The sequence below is a fragment of the Styela clava genome, chromosome 5 (assembly GCF_964204865.1).
Source record: "Styela clava chromosome 5, kaStyClav1.hap1.2, whole genome shotgun sequence".
In the NCBI taxonomy this organism is placed as follows: Eukaryota; Metazoa; Chordata; class Ascidiacea; order Stolidobranchia; family Styelidae; genus Styela; species Styela clava.
The window spans coordinates 1,966,917-1,973,365 of record NC_135254.1 but is presented as its reverse complement, the minus strand read 5'-3'; positions in this window follow the sequence as shown (position 1 = coordinate 1,973,365).

Sequence of the window (6,449 nt, the reverse complement as noted above, 5' to 3'; positions counted from 1 at the left end):
AAAAAGCTGATTTAGCCAAATTTCAAAGCCGAGCAGCACACCCTTCCGCCCAAGAGGCATCCGATTTGATTATTTATTATTAAAGATGTTCATCTGAAGTTTTTCACACAGTTCGAACCTAAGCCTTGTTTTTATTAGAATCTAGGGTATTATCGAAGCGAAAATGGCCTTATTTGGAAAAATTACTTATAGCCAAAAAAGCTGATTTAGCCTAATTTCAAAGCCTAGCAGCACACCCTTCCGCCCAAGAGGCATCCGATTTGATTATTTATTATTAAAGATGTTTATCTGAAGTTTTTCACACAACTCGAACCTAAGCCTTGTTTTTATTAGAATCTAGGGTATTATCGAAGCGAAAATGGCCCATTTTTGAAAAATTACGTATAGCGAAAAAATCTGATTTAGCCAAATTTGAAAGCCTAGCAGCACACTCTTCCGCCCAAGAGGCATCCGATTTGATTATTTATTATTAAAGATGTTTATCTGACGTTTTTCACACAGTTCGAACCTAAGCCTTGTTTTTATTAGAATCTAGGGTATTATCGAAGCGAAAATGGCCTTATTTGGAAAAATTACTTATAGCGAAAAAAGCTGATTTAGCCAAATTTCAAAGCCTAGCAGCACACCCTTCCGCCCAAGAGGCATCCGATTTGATTATTTATTATTAAAGATGTTTATCTGAAGTTTTTCACACAACTCGAAGCTAAGCCTTATTTTTATTAGAATCTAGAATATTATCGAAGCGAAAATGGCCCATTTTTGAAAAATTACTTATAGCGAAAAAAGCTGATTCAATCAAATTTCAAAGCCTAGCAGCACACCCTTCCGCCCAAGAGGCATCCGATTTGATTATTTATTATTAAAGAGGTTTATCTGAAGTTTTTCACACAACTTGAACCTAAGCCTTGTTTTTATTAGAATCTAGGGTATTATCGAAGCGAAAATGGCCCATTTTCGAAAAATTACTTATAGCGAAAAAAGCTGATTCAATCAAATTTCAAAGCCTAGCAGCACACCCTTCCGCCCAAGAGGCATCCGATTTGATTATTTACTATTAAAGATGTTTATCTGAAGTTTTTCACACAGTTCGAACCTAAGCCTTGTTTTTATTAGAATCTAGGATATTATCGAAGCGAAAATGGCCTTATTTGGAAAAATTACTTATAGCGAAAAAAGCTGATTCAATCAAATTTCAAAGCCTAGCAGCACACCCTTCCGCCCAAGAGGCATCCGATTTGATTATTTATTATTAAAGGTGTTTATCTGAAGTTTTTCACACAGTTCGAACCTAAGCCTTGTTTTTATTAGAATCTAGGGTATTATCGAAGCGAAAATGGCCTTATTTGGAAAAATTACTTATAGCGAAAAAAGCTGATGTACCAAAAATTACGTAAGATCAAAATCACATTAGAATTAAATTCTGAGGAGTGAATACCCGAATTAAACATATCTTTTACCATGTTTTGGATCAGACGAATCAAATAGGAAATAAAGGGCTACATTTAGCCGATATTTATACGAATGCCTCCGATATTGCCGGTACCGACATATCGATACATCTAAATATAGTTCAAAATTACCCTTTTCTGCTATAAATAATTTTTCCGATTAAGGTCCTTTTTAGGTTTCGAGAATACCTTAGAATCTAAAATAAAAAAGGCTTAGATTCTAGTTGTGTAAAAAACTTCAGGTAAACCTCTTTAACATGAAATAATCAAATCGAATGCCTCTTGTGCGGAAGGATGTGCTGCTAGGATTTGAAAATTTACTAAATTAGCTTTCTTCGCTATAAGTAATTTTTCCAAATAAGGCGATTTTCGCTATTAGAATACTCTAGATCGGCCTAGATTCTAAAATAAAAAAGGCTTAGGTTTTGATTGTGTGAAAAACTTCAGGTAAACCTCTTTAAAGTGAAATAATCAAATCGAATGCCTCTTGGGCGGAAGGGTGTGCTGCTAGACTTTGAAATTTGGCTAAATCAGCTTTTTTCGCTATACGTAATTTTTCACTAATAGGCCTCGTCGCGTAAGTAGTTCATAACTATTTCGAGAATACCCTAGATTCTAAAAAAAACAAGGCTTAGGTTCGAGTTGTGTGAAAAACTTCAGATAAACCTCTTTAATAATAAATAATCAAATCGGATGCCTCTTGGGCGGAAGGGTGTGCTGCTAGGCTTTGAAATTGGGCTAAATAAGCATTTTTCGCTATAAGAAATTTTTCCAAATAAGGCCATTTTCACTTCAAGACTACCCTAGATTCTAATAAAAACAAGGCTTAGGTTCGAGTTGTGTGAAAAACTTCAGATAAACCTCTTTAATAATGAATAATCAAATCGGATGCCTCTTGGGCGGAAGGGTGTGCTGCTAGGCTTTGAAATTTGGTTAAATCAGCTTTTTTCGCTATAAGTAATTTTTCCAAATAAGGCCATTTTCGCTTCGATAATACCCTAGATTCTAATGAAAACAAGGCTTAGGTTCGTGTTGTGTGAAAAACTTCAGATAAACCTCTTTAATAATGAATAATCAAATCGTATGCCTCTTGGGCGGAAGGGTGTGCTGCTAGGCTTTGAAATTTGGTTAATCAGCTTTTTTCGCTATACGTAATTTTTCAAAAATGGGCCATTTTCGCTTCGATAATACCCTAGATTCTAATAAAAACAAGGCTTAGGTTCAAGATGTGTGAAAAACTTCAGATGAACCTCGTTAATAATAAATAATCAAATCGGATGCCTCTTGGGCGGAAGGGTGTGCTGCTAGGCTTTGAAATTGGGCTAAATAAGCATTTTTCGCTATAAGAAATTTTTCCAAATAAGGCCATTTTCACTTCAAGAATACCCTAGATTCTAATAAAAACAAGGCTTAGGTTCGAGTTGTGTGAAAAACTTCAGATAAACCTCTTTAATAATGAATAATCAAATCGGATGCCTCTTGGGCGGAAGGGTGTGCTGCTAGGCTTTGAAATTTGGTTAAATCAGCTTTTTTCGCTATAAGTAATTTTTCCAAATAAGGCCATTTTCGCTTCGATAATACCCTAGATTCTAATAAAAACAAGGCTTAGGTTCGTGTTGTGTGAAAAACTTCAGATAAACCTCTTTAATAATGAATAATCAAATCGTATGCCTCTTGGGCGGAAGGGTGTGCTGCTAGGCTTTGAAATTTGGTTAATCAGCTTTTTTCGCTATACGTAATTTTTCAAAAATGGGCCATTTTCGCTTCGATAATACCCTAGATTCTAATAAAAACAAGGCTTAGGTTCAAGATGTGTAAAAAACTTCAGATAAACCTCGTTAATAATAAATAATCAAATCGGATGCCTCTTGGGCGGAAGGGTGTGCTGCTAGGCTTTGAAATTGGGCTAAATAAGCATTTTTCGCTATAAGAAATTTTTCCAAATAAGGCCATTTTCACTTCAAGAATACCCTAGATTCTAATAAAAACAAGGCTTAGGTTCGAGTTGTGTGAAAAACTTCAGATAAACCTCTTTAATAATGAATAATCAAATCGGATGCCTCTTGGGCGGAAGGGTGTGCTGCTAGGCTTTGAAATTTGGTTAAATCAGCTTTTTTCGCTATAAGTAATTTTTCCAAATAAGGCCATTTTCGCTTCGATAATACCCTAGATTCTAATAAAAACAAGGCTTAGGTTCGTGTTGTGTGAAAAACTTCAGATAAACCTCTTTAATAATAAATAATCAAAACGTATGCCTCTTGGGCGGAAGGGTGTGCTGCTAGGCTTTGAAATTTGATTGAATCAGCTTTTTTCGCTATAAGTAATTTTTCAAAAATGGGCCATTTTCGCTTCGATAATACCCTAGATTCTAATAAAAACAAGGCTTAGGTTCGAGTTGTGTGAAAAACTTCAGATAAACCTCTTTGATAATAAATAATCAAATCGGATGCCTCTTGGGCGGAAGGGTGTGCTGCTAGGCTTTGAAATTTGATTGAATCAGCTTTTTCCGCTATAAGTAATTTTTCAAAAATGGGCCATTTTCGCTTCGATAATACCCTAGATTCTAATAAAAACAAGGCTTAGCTTCGAGTTGTGTGAAAAACTTCAGATAAACCTCTTTAATAATAAACAATCAAATCGGATGCCTCTTGGGCGGAAGGGTGTGCTGCTAGGCTTTGAAATTTGGTTAAATCAGCTTTTTTCGCTATACGTAATTTTTTCAAAATGGGACATTTTCGCTTCGATAATACCCTAGATTCTAATAAAAACAAGGCTTAGGTTCGAGTTGTGTGAAAAACTTCAGATAAACCTCTTTAATAATAAATAATCAAATCGGATGCCTCTTGGGCGGAAGGGTGTGCTGCTAGGCTTTGAAATTTGGCTAAATCAGCTTTTTTCGCTATAAGTAATTTTTCCAAATAAGGCCATTTTCGCTTCGATAATACCCTAGATTCTAATAAAAACAAGGCTTAGGTTCAAACTGTGTAAAAAACTTCAGATCAACATCTTTAATAATAAATAATCAAATCGGATGCCTCTTGGGCGGAAGGGTGTGCTGCTAGGCTTTGAAATTTGATTGAATCAGCTTTTTTCGCTATACGTAATTTTTCAAAAATGGGCAATTTTCGCTTCGATAATACCCTAGATTCTAATAAAAACAAGGCTTAGGTTCGAGTTGTGTGAAAAACTTCAGATAAACCTCTTTAATAATAAATAATCAAATCGGATGCCTCTTGGGCGGAAGGGTGTGCTGCTAGGCTTTGAAATTTGATTGAATCAGCTTTTTTCGCTATAAGTAATTTTTCAAAAATGGGCAATTTTCGCTTCGATAATACCCTAGATTCTAATAAAAACAAGGCTTAGGTTCGAGTTGTGTGAAAAACTTCAGATAAAGCTCTTTAATAATAAATAATCAAATCGGATGCCTCTTGGGCGGAAGGGTGTGCTGCTAGGCTTTGAAATTTGATTGAATCAGCTTTTTCCGCTATAAGTAATTTTTCAAAAATGGGCCATTTTCGCTTCGATAATACCCTAGATTCTAATAAAAATAAGGCTTAGCTTCGAGTTGTGTGAAAAACTTCAGATAAACATCTTTAATAATAAATAATCAAATCGGATGCCTCTTGGGCGGAAGGGTGTGCTGCTAGGCTTTGAAATTTGGCTAAATCAGCTTTTTTCGCTATAAGTAATTTTTCCAAATAAGGCCATTTTCGCTTCGATAATACCCTAGATTCTAATAAAAACAAGGCTTAGGTTCGAACTGTGTGAAAAACTTCAGATAAACACCTTTAATAATAAATAATCAAATCGGATGCCTCTTGGGCGGAAGGTTGTGCTGCTAGGCTTTGAAATTTGATTGAATCAGCTTTTTTCGCTCTAAGTAATTTTTCCAAATAAGGCCATTTTCGCTTCGATAATACCCTAGATTCTAATAAAAACAAGGCTTAGGTTCGAACTGTGTGAAAAACTTCAGATAAACATCTTTAATAATAAATAATCAAATCGGATGCCTCTTGGGCGGAAGAGTGTGCTGCTAGGCTTTCAAATTTGGCTAAATCAGATTTTTTCGCTATAAGTATTTTGACATAAGGGCATTTTGTCTGTGACAATACTCGAATTTCTAAAATTTTGCAGGGATTGTTTCGAGTTGTATGAAAAACTTAAGGTAACCCTCTTAATTATTGAATAGTTGAATCTCGTGCCTCTTGGGCGGAATGGCTTTGTATTAGGATTTGAAAATGGTAATTTTACCCTCTTTTTGGCTGCTTGGATTTGTAAAGGGTAATCTTTACCATTTTTTGACATATGTGATTTTACCAAATGAATCCATTTTCGCTGTGAGAATACTCTAAATTCTAAAATTCGAAAAGCTTTGTCCAAGTTGCGAGAAATACTTCAGTTAGCCCTTTTTTCTATTAAATATTGAAACTTGACTACTATTGAGCGGAAGGGCATGCTGCTTGGATATTATACGTCATACGACGTAAAATAAACCAACTTTTGAATTCACGTAATCGAGACATATTGAAATAACAATAACTCCTTTACGCTCTGATTACTGCCTATATACCACAAAATGCATGTGAAAATTCTGAAATAACCAAGATATAATAATGAAATTCAACCATTGTTACGTCATACAATACACAATTTCATACGAAGTAATAACTCGTGTACGGCAATCAAATTTTTTAATAATTTACTAGGCTTTGAAGCATTCTAAGTCATTCATTTGTCCATCTCATTGTTGGATTAACACTTGAGGAAAATAAGCACATGCAAATGGGGAACCGCGTAAATTTTCATAGACGATTTTCCAACGGTATCTTAGTGTTTAGTAAATTAAGTCTAGATCAGCACTTCTTAACCTGGGGTAAATTTACCCCTGGGGGTAAATTTCTTCGTTCTTGGGGGTAAATTTGGTTATTGTAAAAAATGATTATGAACATACATAAACCACGGCTCGTTATGTTGCGATAAATCAGTGTTATCGTATTATTA